General features: G+C 36.2%; 1 protein-coding gene across 1 annotated transcript in view; it reads right to left on the bottom strand.

Moving 5' to 3' along the window:
• Positions 1–14,650, bottom strand: part of GLP1R (glucagon like peptide 1 receptor) — a 3,029,130-nt gene that overhangs the window by 1,610,523 nt on the left and 1,403,957 nt on the right. The window lies entirely within an intron of this gene.

Below are 14,650 nucleotides of genomic sequence, written 5' to 3'. Positions count from 1 at the left end.
TTATTCCATTCACAAGCTTGGGTCTAATGTAACTGACAATATTTTCATAATTTCTGATTTCCTAGACTTTATAAATCTTTTTATACAACCTATAGTTATATAACTATCATTACCCAACTGGTTGAACCCTGTAGGGCACCCTGACTGTAGCCGTAGCCAAGAATTTTACCTGTTCAGTTGCTGTATGATACTTGCAATGTCCTATTTGTAAGCCATGCTGCTATCCATCTAATCAAGTGTATATCAATACCTAATTGTTCTAATTTGATCAGCGTTTTGTGTATGACCCTGTCAAATGCTGAAGTTAAATCTATATAATTTACATTGCAGCACAATTTTTCATTCATAGCTGTTATTATATTGTTACAGAACATCATGTTACAGGTGGTAATAGATTTATTTTCAACATATGCATGATGATATATGGTTTCAGGTCCCACCCTATCCAATTATGACAATAAGTTATACAATATACAACCTTTCCATTATTTTTCCCCAACATAAAATTAGACTTAAGTGTTTGTATAACTCTGGATTTGCCCTACTCCCCTTTCCCTTAAAGACAGATTTAATAAGCATGTGTCCAGTCTTGAAGAATCTCCCCATATTTATATGACCTAGTAAATAGTAGATATAATGGTACTGTAAGTTTTTGCCGAAGTGTTCTCAGGTCATTATTACTAATTCCATCTCCTCCCTGTAGTTTGTTTGGATCTAGTTTGCGCAGTTCTTTTTCTGATATAAGAATAGTTGGGTGTATTTTGTATGTGTTGCGGAAGAGCATTCCTGGTTTTGGCTATTTTATTTGAATAGACAGAGTCACCATGGTAGTTGTGAGACCAGGTTATTTTAGCAGTAGCCTGTTGGAAGACCGAAGGGACCTGGTATTGATATGCAGTTGGACCAGGGTGGAAAGTGCAAGGAAGTAACTGGGGTTGTGAATGATTTTGTGTGTAAAGGTAAATTGTTTTAATGTTAACAGGTTGGGAAGTTCAAGCCAGTTATGTTGCTGAAGAACAGAACAATGATGAGATTTACGGGGATGGTTGCTGGCAAACGTTATTTTACTATAGCAAGAATCTAAGTTATTAAGGTTAGCCTTGCGCAAGTTTGTGAAAATGTGTGAGCAGTACAGTAGGGTAGATACAAGTTGAAATCTAGCTGTGGCTAGTCTGGCTTGATGTGTTAGGAAAGGTCTGGCCATGTACAGAGATCAGAATTTGGCATGGACTTTTTGATTGTTAGGAATACATGTATATCAGATTTCAGCCTGTCATCTATTGTTAAGCCTAGGAGTTTAGTGTGATTTGTAGGCTCAGTTTTGGTACCATTGGCAGACCGAATAGAGAGAGGTGGGGAGTAGGGCTTGGAAGTTTTGTTTGTAGAAATCATTAACTTAGTCGTATTTGGGTTTAGAATGAGTTGGTGGTTAGTTAGGTAACTTTCAACTTACTGTAATGATTTCTGAGTCTAATCTTGAAGTTCATTGTGGAAAGGGGCAACGCAAAGAAGAGATATGTCATCTGCATATTGTATGATTGTAGCAAGTTGTGTTGCTGAATTTAGGCTGTTGGTAAACATGATAAAAAGGAGGAGTTCCAAGCATGAACCCTTGGTGTACTCCAGTGGATACTGGGAGTAGAGAAGGGAGATTGTTATCTCATTTGGGGGCCGTTTACAATTTGATAGGTAGCTGTGAATCCATGCAAGTGAGGATGAACTGAGACTGTAAATGGTAAGTTCGTTAAGTAGGAGTTGGTGGCAAACAGTGTCAAATGCTTTTGACATACCCAGAAAATTTGCTGAGACTAGTAGACCTTTACTCCAGAAGTGATGAATAGTTGTCAAGTAAATGATATCAGGGCTGTGTTAGTATTATGTTTAGGTCTGAAAACATGCTGCGTGTGGGATAGAAGGCTGTTAGTGCTAAGGTGATTTAGGAGTTGTTGATGAATACATTTCTCTAGGATTTCAGCTATGGGTAGGAGGATTGTAATGGGGGGGAAGTTAGAGATATCTCTAGAGGGGATGCCCTTGTGGATAGGAATGATTTGAGAGATTTTCTAGAGGTGTTTAGAGATAGAATGATTGATCAGAATAGAGATAGGATAGGTGATGGATGGGGCAGCTATTTTTAAGAATTCGTTGTGAAGCTGGTCAGCAGCAAGGCAGCAGGGTTTTAGTTTGGTCAGGAGCTTTTTATGTAAGAAGTTTGAACAGGTTTAAAGGAGAAAGGGGGATATATATCAATATCTTTCTATCTATATGTATAGTGTATATGTATGTGTGTGTCTATATATTTATATATATATATATATATATATATATATATATATATATATATATATATATATATATATATATATATATATATATATATATATATATATATATATGTGTGTGTGTGTGTGTGTGTGTGTGTATATATTTATATATATATATATATATATATATATATATATATATATATATATATATATATATATATATATATATATATATATATATAGATATATATATATATATACATATATATGTGGATCTACTTCACATGACTGAAAATTCATTTGACTGAAGTTCATTTTACTGAAAGCTTACAATGCTGCATTTCAAAATACTAAACTTTAAGCCACAGACATGCACACTTTCAACACCAACAACTAATTATTTCCAAAATTAAAAAAAACTACTTACTTACCCTCTTAACAAAAATAAAACAATATAAAACTAAACTAGATGAGGGGCTATGCCAACCCCTCACTCCCCTAGAGTGGGGGCTGAGCCCCCCAGCTATATACATACTAACTTCAGGATCACACTACAGTGGGGAAATGGGCATATACCTTTTACTTACCTTACAGTGCTATACACACTGCCACCATTGCCATGAGTGCACGAAACATCTGCCATGTTACTTTAGATACATCCCATAAAAATGTAGAGAGACATGCATTTAGAAACACTACTTTCTATGCTACTGTCGGTATTCTGACAATGGGCACTTTAAGTTACAGTCATTTTTTTTATCACAAGAAAGTTACAGGTGAAGGTTAACATGCATCACGTCTATGGCTTTAAATTCAGTATTTTGAAATTCAGCATTGTAAGCTTTCAGTATAATGATACTCAGTCAAATGAGTTCTCAGTGGTCTAATTCAAATGAAATTCAGTGTGTGTGTGTGTGTGTGTGTGTGTGTGTGTATATATATATATATATATATATATATATATATATATATATATATATATATATATATATATACATAGAGTCACTTTGTTGGGTGGTTAAGTTCCCAGCAGCTGGAAGCCATGCTGCTGGCCAAATGCTAAAAAGGTTACAGAACAGGCTGATTACTATAAAGGTCACAACACAGTCTGATTACATTTTCACCAGAGATCAGCTCACCGAAACAAAGTGTATGCAGCAGGAACATCCGATCTCTAAATTGCTGTCCGTCTGTCAATCTATTTATCTCTTTATAGATAGCTCTTTATATATATATATATATATATATATATATATATAATTATATATATATATATATATATATATATATATATATATATATACATACACGTATATATATATATATATATATATATATATATATATATATGTGTGTGTGTGTGTGTGTGTGTGTACCTATATACAAATATTTCAAGAACAAGCATTAATGCCCTTCTAGCCTGCCAATATACTAAAACATTTGTTCCCATAATAAGTGTCTAGGCTGTTCTTAAAAATATCTTAATTAGTACTAGCTTTATTGTAATTTGGTAGTCTATTCCATGCATCAGCTGATCTTTCAGAGAACCAATTAGTACACTTTTCTTTCCTATAGAATCTTCTACACAGGTTGTCTGATGATTCTCTAGTACTTTTTGATAACCCCAAACATTCCCGGAGATAGTTGTGTCTAAATGCCCTATATACCTGAATAACATCTCCTCTTAGTTATCTATGAGACACTGTACAAATTCAGATATTTTAGTCTTTCATAATAACTTATGTTTTCACATCCATGGATGCCCTTGGTTTATTTTTGCTGTACTCTTTCTCTTTTACTCATGCTTGTTTTCTTATAAGGTATCCATATTGTTATTCCATTCACAAGCTTGGGTCTAATGTAACTAACAATATTTTCGTCATTTCTGATTTCCTAGACTTTATAAATCTTTTTATACAACCTATAGTTCTATAACTATCATTACCCAACTGGTTGATATGATTAGAAAAATGCAGAGCTGGATCTACCCATATACCTAGGTCCTTAAATGAATCTACAGTTTCAATCACTGTGTGCTGCATTAAATATTCACCTTTCAGTTTATGTCTCCCAAATCTCATATGATTAGTTTTTGATGTATTTATCAACATATTATTTGCCTGTGGACAAATGGTCAATTTAGTCAAGTTCTTTTGCAGACATGCCTTATCTATAACACATGTAATCATTTTATCTAATTTCAGGTCATCTGCATATAGACTGTAGAACACCTCAGATGAAAAGTTAGGTCTGAAAGATACAATCTAAACAAGTAAGAACCTAGGACAGAACCCTGTAGGGCACCCTGACTGTAGCCGTAGCCAAGAATTTTACCTGTTCAGTTGCTGTATGATACTTGCAATGTCCTATTTGTAAGCCATGCTGCTATCCATCTAATCAAGTGTATATCAATACCTAATTGTTCTAATTTGATCAGCGTTTTGTGTATGACCCTGTCAAATGCTGAAGTTAAATCTATATAATTTACATTGCAGCACAATTTTTCATTCATAGCTATTATTATATTGTTACAGAACATCATGTTACAGGTGGTAATAGATTTATTTTCAACATATGCATGATGATATATGGTTTCAAGTCCCACCCTATCCAATTATGACAATAAGTTATACAATATACAACCTTTCCATTATTTTTCCCCAACATAAAATTAGACTTAAGTGTTTGTATAACTCTGGATTTGCCCTACTCCCCTTTCCCTTAAAGACAGATTTAATAAGCATGTGTCCAGTCTTGAAGAATCTCCCCATATTTATATGACCTAGTAAATAGTAGATATAATGGTACTGTAAGTTTTTGCCGAAGTGTTCTCAGATCATTATTACTAATTCCATCTCCTCCCTGTAGTTTGTTTGGATCTAGTTTGCGCAATTCTTTTTCAATATAATCTGATTCCAGTATCTGAGATTACCTGGATATCACTAGGGAAACTTATCACCCCCTTTGGAGAGCCAAACTGTTTTGCATAAGATTTTGTAACTTTATCTATAGTCTGTTGTGTCTGAGGATAACATTTAGAATCTACACACAGTCCTTTGCAACAATAACTTATCCACTCACCTCCCTATTACCCTTTGTGTCCCTCAAGGCTCTAATTTGGGACCTCTCCTTTTCTCTATCTTCATTAACAATCTAAATGCTAACTTTCCTCAAGCCACCTGCATACAATATGCAGATGATTCCACATTAATCTGTAGCGGTGCCTCTTCTGCTGAACTCCAGTCCATCACCCAAAAAGTATTTAACTTAGTAGAAAACTGGTTCCTTCAATGCCGTCTCCACCTAAACCCCCAAAAAACTAAATTACTACTGTTCACTCCAACACAGAAGTTCTCCCCTATCGATATCATAGTTACATCCAATGATGGCACTCTCATAGCACCACTTAACTTTTAGGTGTAACAACTGACCAGAACCTGAATTTCGATTCACACATTAACTTAACCATTAAATCAGTGGATAGAAAACTAGGTTCCCTTTACAGGATTAAACCTTTCCTTACTCCTTTAGATAGAACTACCATCGCCCACACTCATCTTATCTCTACCCTCCTATATGCCTCCCCCATTTATACTAATCTATCCAAAAGTAACCTCAATAAACTGGCAACTTCCTATTGTAACATTGCCAAATTTTGCCACTGGCTCCCCATTTAGAACCGACCATTGTCAAAATCTTAAACAGCAAGGATAGCTGGAATTGCAAAATCAGCTTCTACTTCAGCAACTTACTATCACCCAAAAGAGTTTGCACCATCCCAGCAATACCCCAATACTCTGTAGCCTTATCACCCCATACAAAAATCTCACAAGCTTACGCTCAGAAAATAAATTACTAGTAGCCACCCATAAAGCCAACAATAAATCAGGTGACTGTCTTTTCTCTAACTCTGTGGGAAAAATTTGGAACAGGCTTCCCAGTGAATTATCATCTCTTTCTTCAAAAACACTTGTCAAGAAGCTACTAAAAACATTCCTTAAAACTCAATGTCTATGTCCATCTACTAACCCTGACTAATAACCTCCTTCTTTCCATGTCCTTATCTATATCTTTTCCAGGCCTCTGGGCATACCTCTCTCCTGACCTCAGTTAGTTAGGCCACTAGCTTACTGAATGCTATTTCTAGCCTAGCCTTCCTGGGAAACTATCCCTGAGTACAATCCCACAAAATAACTCCTCTACCATGTATATATTCGCTACTGTCTCACTTGGACTGTAGAATTTGAAAGCTACCTACCATGTATATATTTGTTACTTTTTCACTTGGAGTATAGAATGTGAAAGCTACTTAAAATCATGTGTTCATAGTTAACTCACAGAACATGATATTACTTGCTAGCCTTCTCTGTGATGAGTATTAAGCTTTCTACTGTGTGAAATGTTCTTTTTTATACGTCTTTAATTACTTTTTATTCTCTTTTAATAATGCCACCACATCCTGTATTCAGATACTCATGTAAATTGTTTTTGTTAGTATATTGTTATGGTGTACCTTTTTGTAATTCATTATTATTATCATTGTTATTACTTTGCAATCTACTTAGCTTAATGGAGCTTATCTCCCCGGGCCTCTACTGAAAATGGACATGTATCCAGATGGACTAGCCCGGTCAACAAATGTAAAATAAATAATTTATCAATTTGTATGTCTTTATTCCTTCAACAACTTGTAAATCTATAAAAAGGTTTCCTATTATGCTCAATATCTTTACATAAATTTTCTTCACATTTTTCTTAATCTTTTCTCACACTGTGCTTAAATTGTTTGTCTAGCTTGCTTATTTCAGTTTTCTAAGTTGTAGTCCAACCTGTCTTCCATTTCTTATATTTTTGTCTCTCACCTTAATAAGGTAACTTGTTCTTATGGAAATATATCCCCCTGATGTTTTATGCCTAGATCCTGATGTTAAACTTTTTATTTTTTTTTATTTTTTGCACTCAAACAACTTTGCTTTCAAAACTTTCCACATTCCATCTGCAGTTTTTCCACTGAACACATCACTAGTGACTGTTTTGCTTCAATATAATCTGTAATTAATCTTCTGTGCATTGGTTTAGATTTCAGTTTGGCAGAATTTTCTAACAACATATTAACCTTTATAACCCCATGATCACTGCACATCAGTAGTGGTAAAACTTGACTTGAAGTAACAGTAATTTCTTTAGGAACACAAAGAATGTCTAGTATGTTCTGTTCCCTAGTATTTTTTTTTTTTTTTACAATCTGAAGTATTTGTTGTTCCTGAACATTGTGAATACTCTCCTTAATAGTGCTGTTGCATCAATATTAACAACCTGTTTCTGGTAAATTTAACTCCCCAACTAATATTATTCTTCCCTCCTGTGTTTCATGCAAGAAATGTATGAATTCCTCTAGGTCATTAGCACTTGACTTTAGTGGTTTATACACTCCAACAATTGTTATATGTTCCAGGGTTGTCTTTATTGTCACAGTTATACAGTCTATACTACTGGTGTTATCACTGAACATGTAATAATCGCAGGTCTCACAACTATCTTTAATGTCTGTCATACCACCGCCACCTGATTTTTGTTAGAATGTCTGTTACAATAAAACATTTATAACCTAACAAAACTGGTTTTCAATCATTGTTCTTTAACCATGTTATACAAACAACATCAAACTTTTGGAAACTTAGCAAAATTTCCAATAAAAAAAAATATAATAATGCTCCTAGCATTAACACCCATCAAAGATGCATTAAATTTTGTGGTCTGTGTTTAGCAGTCGAATGGTACGTGCATCAAATAGCTATTCATCAACCACGTACCACTGATTGTACTTTTCAATGAACAGCCACATCATCGATAATTATCTTAACGATTGGGGGGTGCACCCACCTTTAATTATATATATTAATTTTGAGATTGCACTACAGTGGGGAAAGGGCAAACTTCCTTATCTCTACCATAATGCAATTTTTGTCAGAACTACATGCTATTTTGTTTCTGTGGGCTAATTATAATATTATACTTGGGTGCATATAATTAGAGGGGAGTGTGGGGGGTAGATCCCCCACACAATAGCAGACTTCAGTGAATGGCTGTCCGAAATGTAGCACATGGTGTTTCAGCTGTCTGGGCCAACTACGACTGTTTGATAAAATAATTTGTGCTAATGTGGCTGTTCATTGAAGGGGACGATTGATGGTACTTGGTCAATAAACAGCTGTTCATCGTAAGTACCATTTGACTGTTAAACATAGACTCTAAATGTTGCTGTCTGTGAACTGTTAAATTTTCGACCTGGCAAAAATCCTGTCTACTGTTTGTCAAATATTGCAAAATATCTGCTGCAAAAATTCTCTTCCCTGATCTTGATAAAGGCACACTATCCTGTCTGAACACATATGTTCACAAAACTAGGGTTGGATGCTCTACATATTTCCATTTTTTTTTAAACAGGACATTTTTCCATGTAGGTATTTACCAAAAAAATATTTTCACTCATGGTGACCTGAATATCATTTCTATCTGTGATTTGTGAAAAATATGTCTTAACAACAAGCTATACTAATAGGGCTGTAAGTTCCCCACTAACAGTCATACAGTCCTTGTGGATGAGATCATTTGTACTGACATGAATAAAAACAGATCTGTACTTCCTTACATTAAAGCATCTCAAGTCTTGTCTCACATCTATTTTTGCTCCTGGCAAGCATAACACTATTCAATTTTCATTATATTATCTGCAAATGTAAGTATCAGTTCTACTAATAAGAAAATCTCCAATTATAAAGATATCTTTTCTGACCAGATCTGAAGAGTCTTCAACTTCTAATACAGTAATAGCTGCTCTTTCCATTGTTACAAAGGAATAATCTTCATCACCATTAGTCTTAGTAATCCCACTGTTTTCACTGCATATTAATGCTCATCCAGCTGGCTTTGTACATTCAGAGCTTGAGTCGTGTAGCCAACATCTGTCTTTCGATTCTTTGTTCTTACAGTAATGTTCGTCAGTCTTTCCACATTCAGTTTTGATTTCTTCCTTTTCACCTACTCATCTCTTTTTTCTGTCTTCTCTTTTACTGTAGACTGAAGGTTTTCTGATAACAAAATGTTGTAGTGCCCTGTAATGTGTGTGACATAAAGCAGTGTCCTTTTAAGTGCATATACTCTTTACATTTATCAGTTTATTTTTTCTTCCTTATTTGTTGTGAACTTCTTCATCTTTATTTTTTTTTGTTTCCTTCTAAACACTCTGAATCCTCAGATTGCTGAATACTTGCATCCAGGATTCCAAACTTGTCAGAGGCATCGCCTTGTTTCATTGGGGTTGAATGATCTTTACACACAATAGGCACATCATTTCCTAAATGTGTTCTATTTGCTCTTTACCTAACATTATTTATCTCACCAGTCCAGTTATTAATGTATGTAACAGCAGTTCTACAACCTAGGGCAATTGCACAAGTGCAATCATCATCAGTAAGTCTAGATTTACTTCTAATAATGGTAACCAAATCATCCAGCTTTTTACATTAGGAACACAGATCGCCAATGTTGTCAGGTGATACCTTTAAAGATGCATAGGATTTACTACACTGTAAAAGATATTTGTGCTTTAGCAAATCGTTAATTGCATACTCATTTAAGAAATCCATATTCACCTTCAAATGAATAAAAAATTACAAAAAGAAAAGAATAATCAAAATCAGTAATCACAGAATTCAAGAAGAACTTAAATTCTATGAGAAAAATTACACAAGCATATCTTCTTGCCTACAAGCAATCCCTTCCTTCCTATAAACAGTGAAAAACTGGTAAAAAATGAAATATAAATTCAAATAAAAATTCTCTTACCAGTCAACTCCACAGTAAATCACAAAACGAGATAGGATTGTTTAGATTAGCTCTGACTCTTGATGTGTGTGTGTGTGTGTGTGTGTGTGTGTGTGTGTGTGTGTGTGTGTGTTTATAGCAATGTCTTTCAGCTTCTCCTGTTAGGGGTCACCACAGCAGATCACCGGTATGCAGATTGATTGGCATTAGGTTTTTTATAGGGTCGTGTTGCCAGCCCGGCACCCAACCTTCACAGAAGGCACACACACACACACACACACACACACACACACACACACACACACACACACACACACACACACACACACACACACACCTAATGCATGTCTTTTAAAACACACTCTACTGCAGGAAAGACATGCAGACTCCACACAGAAGGCACTCCAGCCAAGAATCGAACTGAAGAACGTCTTGATGGGAGGCGACAATGCTAACCGCTGCATTACCATGGCTGACGTGTGTGTGTGTGTGTGTGTGTGTGTGTGTATAGAGAGAGAGAGAGAGAAAGATAAAATATATTTATATGTATGCATGTGTGTGTGTATGTCACACTTTTGAAAAAACAACACATCAAGTGATCAAACACTGGTTGATTGAAAACTGGAAAAAGAAGTTTAGCAACGTCCATTACATCAAAAAGGAAACAAATTTATTTTTCTGAATTACTACCCATAATCCTACCACACTCCTCCGAATCTTAACTGTGCATCTTACTTTAAAAAAAAAAAATTGTCATAACACTACTACCACACAAGACAGCTTGAATACTTACCAAACACACACACACACACACACACACACACACACACACACACACACACACACACACACACACACACACACACACACACACACACACACACACACACACACACACACAATACTATGGAGGAATTCAATAAAGCCTACACAGTCATTTTTGACCACATGCACATGGTGGAGCAATGCGGATATGGTTGCGAATATTTTTAGATTCAGTGAACTCTGAGTAGAGGAGCACACAGACATGCAAACATGGCAATTTCTGTGGCATGCAAATTACAGCATAAGTAGCTGAATTGTATGTTAATGAAGCAAACCAACACTGTGGAGAAATTCAACAAGCTGTAAAGCAACCGTGTACACTCCATGCTCATGTTACCCATGTATTTAAAACTTTTCAAAATAAAACCCCGGAAAGAAGTCTATACAGAAATAAAAGGAAGTAAGAGTCCCAAGATTTGTAGAGAACTGACCATAACATGTAACCCCACACACATTATGACATTATTACACATGGTGGTTGCCAGAAAATTAGATTAGCAGTAGCAACAATTTCTTTTTAAGTGCCATGATATAAATGCAGCTTTGCTCTCCCACCCCCAAATGAAGAATATTCTCATAACTAATGCTGACAGCTAAAAGTGTAAACCCCATGAAACAGACTATTCATATCCCCTGTGCAGATATATAGTGAAGTAGTACCTTCCCCTGTGTGTACAACACTGGGCTCCCCTTCCGTTTCTCTGCCTAAATGGTTACCAACCATGTAGATTCAGGACTGTCAGCACAGTAAAGATGCAAATGAGGCCAAAACTCAAAAGAATTGCTGAATGCCAAAATAGTGTAACCATGTAAGGATGTTCACTTCATGTAGGAATTCCACACTGTCTGTATTCAATGGATGGCAACAGTGAATGATGACATTAGGAGTGTGTGTCAGGTTACACTTACAGGGGTGTACATGTAGGTCTGTCAAGTGTGAGAGGTCATGTAAGCAGTGCACAATTCACAAGTTCTGTTTCATCCTCTTTATTGTTTGTTAAAATGTGTCATCTCTGTCCACTTTAAGTTAATTTTTTTAAATGTTTGTCATTGTTTGCATGATGCCGTGCTTAGTGTAACCACAGGAAATGTAGGAATAAGTGGCAGGTTTCTTGGTGCTTGTGGCACCACGTGTATGTGTAGGGGTAGAATACAGATGGTCATAGGTTCTAGCTTAGGGTATAAAACCTTTTCTTCACTTTTTAGCTGCGTAGTTGTGCAATATTACAGGAATGGAGAAAAATAATAACAAGACTACCCGTGTTTACCTTATTTCAGTGTTGGTGCATGCAGTGACGCATAGGTGCACATCCCACACTAATGAGCATCAGCAGAGTTGATATATTCAGTAAATCAGTAGATGTTTTTCATAAGTGCTAATTTCAGCATAATCAGGTGATTTTCAATGTGGTAGAGCTATTCGACAATATATAAAACATCCATGTAGCCTCCATTCTGTTTTTTCCTCAATACTTCAATACCATGGGAGTAGAGGCAAGGAAATTGTAGCCCTAAAATAAAATTGTGTCAACTGCTGCATTTGCAGGATAAGTCCTGAACATAGAATGTATTCTTTAATGATATTATGGCATATACTTGTATTTCTTAACTTGGTGCAGTAATCAAGTAAATAGTGGTGAATTTGTACAGAAAGCACCTTGTCATGTAACAGCAGACACTATTTTACTTATATGTGTCTGTTACTGAGTTTTTTATGTCTTATTCTTCATGTTATTAATTGTCTTTTTGGCATGAAACGCCACATAGCGCAAACAGTGGAAGTGGAAATAAGTAAATTTCAGGTTTGACTGTGTTTATCTGGTTTATGTTAATTACGGCAGACCACCTAGGAAGTAGACAGCCCAAAATAGAAAATGATGCATTCCACGAATGCTCTTGGCCATAGTGATAAACTAGCTTGGAGTACAGATAGTGCTGGGTTCTAGTACAGAGTGTGCAACCTTTGTTTTATTTCTGTGACATTGCAGTTTACAGCAATGAAGTACAACATAGACAGTTGTTTCCTCAACATTCTTGTGGCAACAGGTGTAAGTGTAGAACTGCCATGCACATGGTCCTCAGTTCGAATACAGCATATCCCATACAGTATTACTTTTACTGATGGAGTAATCCATGTATTAACACATTTATCATTCAATGTATGACTGTGGATATACTGTATACTATAGTCCTGTAAATGTATTCCTGCTATCTGGACTGGCATGGCTTTAATTTTTGCCAAAAACACATGCACAACTGCCTATATGTGCAATTTCTTGCCACTGTTGCATTCTGCTTGTCAAACGTTAGCAATGCAACTCGTATTTGTGCATTGCTTACCTACACGCAAACAGGCGTAACTCGCATGGGTGTACACTTTGTTAACCATTGCCCAAATCCACTGCTCACTGTGCTATTGAACTGTATATAAGATGCTTTCTGATTTGTGTTTATTGTCCATTTCCTTTGTATGACATAAAAGCACATGTGGAAACATTGCAAACTAAGGGCACAATCTAAGAATATATCATATATTCACAGTGCATCCATGTGTTGACCCCCCACCAAGCAGTACTACCCTGGGTTCTCAGTATTTTTTGACACATATATCAACTACACTACAAAATGTAATATATAATGTTATGTACTCCCATATGGACAGGGACAGTTGGTGGTGCTGACAACCTTGCTCTGCTAAACTCAAACATCCAACTATGCTCAATAAAGGGACTTGTGTTCTTACAAAACTAGGCTTTACACCCTAGTGCTGTTAGACTACTGGCCTCATATGAACCTATGAATCTATGTGCTTATGCAGGCCTCCCAACCCGTTATCCCCCACATGACCTGCTGTCAATTGCTATAAGTTCACCTGCCACCTTGTAAAAGTCAGACTTGTGCAGTGATGCTTGCATAAAGTATTGAGTTCTGTAGTCTGTATACTTAGGTCAGGGTTTTGTTTTCACTGTAGTCAACTGTGTATATGTATATAAGTGTGTGTGTGTGTATGTGTATCTCACCAGAAGAGCAAGTGTGTATCCTGCAGTTACTGCCCCAATTCCATAAATTGACAGTATTTTGATACTTGCATCTGCCTACAGCTCCATTCCAGGCAGGCCTTCCAACTTCTTCTGTCCAGCATGCACTGCTGATGTCATTTGCTATAAGTTGACCTGCAGCTATGTAAAAGTCCAACTTGTGCTGTGGTGCTTGCATAGAGTACTGTGTTCTGTAGTCTGTACACTTAGATATCTAGGGGTTCTAGTCTCACTGCAGTCAACTAGCTGTGTGTGTATCTCTACTCAGTAAAGTAGACATGCTATCCTACACTTACTTCTCTAATGGTATGGCTTGACAGTAGTTTGATTCTTGCACCTGCCTACAGATCCATTTCAGGCTGGACAGACCACAGGGCTTTTTCATTAAGATAACACAGGGCCTACTAACCATTCCATGACGTATGTGGATAGATTAAAAGTCATCACACCTGGGCATGATCAGATACTAGCTGATGTCATCCAGTATAAGCTGACCTGCAGCCATGTCAAAGTCTTACTTGTGCTCTGGTACTTGTGTCAAGTACTGTGTTTTATAGTCTGTGTACTTAGGTAGGGGTTCTGTTCTCACTGCAGTCTCGTGTGTATATGTGTGTGTGTGTGTGGGTATGTGTGTGTGTGTGCATATCTCTACTCAGCAGAGTAGATGTGCTATCCTACAGTTACTTCTCCAAT

Source organism: Protopterus annectens, chromosome 1.part1 (genome assembly GCF_019279795.1).
Source record: "Protopterus annectens isolate FY-2018-M chromosome 1.part1, PAN1.0, whole genome shotgun sequence".
Taxonomy (NCBI): domain Eukaryota; kingdom Metazoa; phylum Chordata; order Ceratodontiformes; family Protopteridae; genus Protopterus; species Protopterus annectens.
The sequence above is the reverse complement of the archived record's forward strand: the minus strand, read 5'-3'. Positions and strand labels throughout refer to the sequence as shown.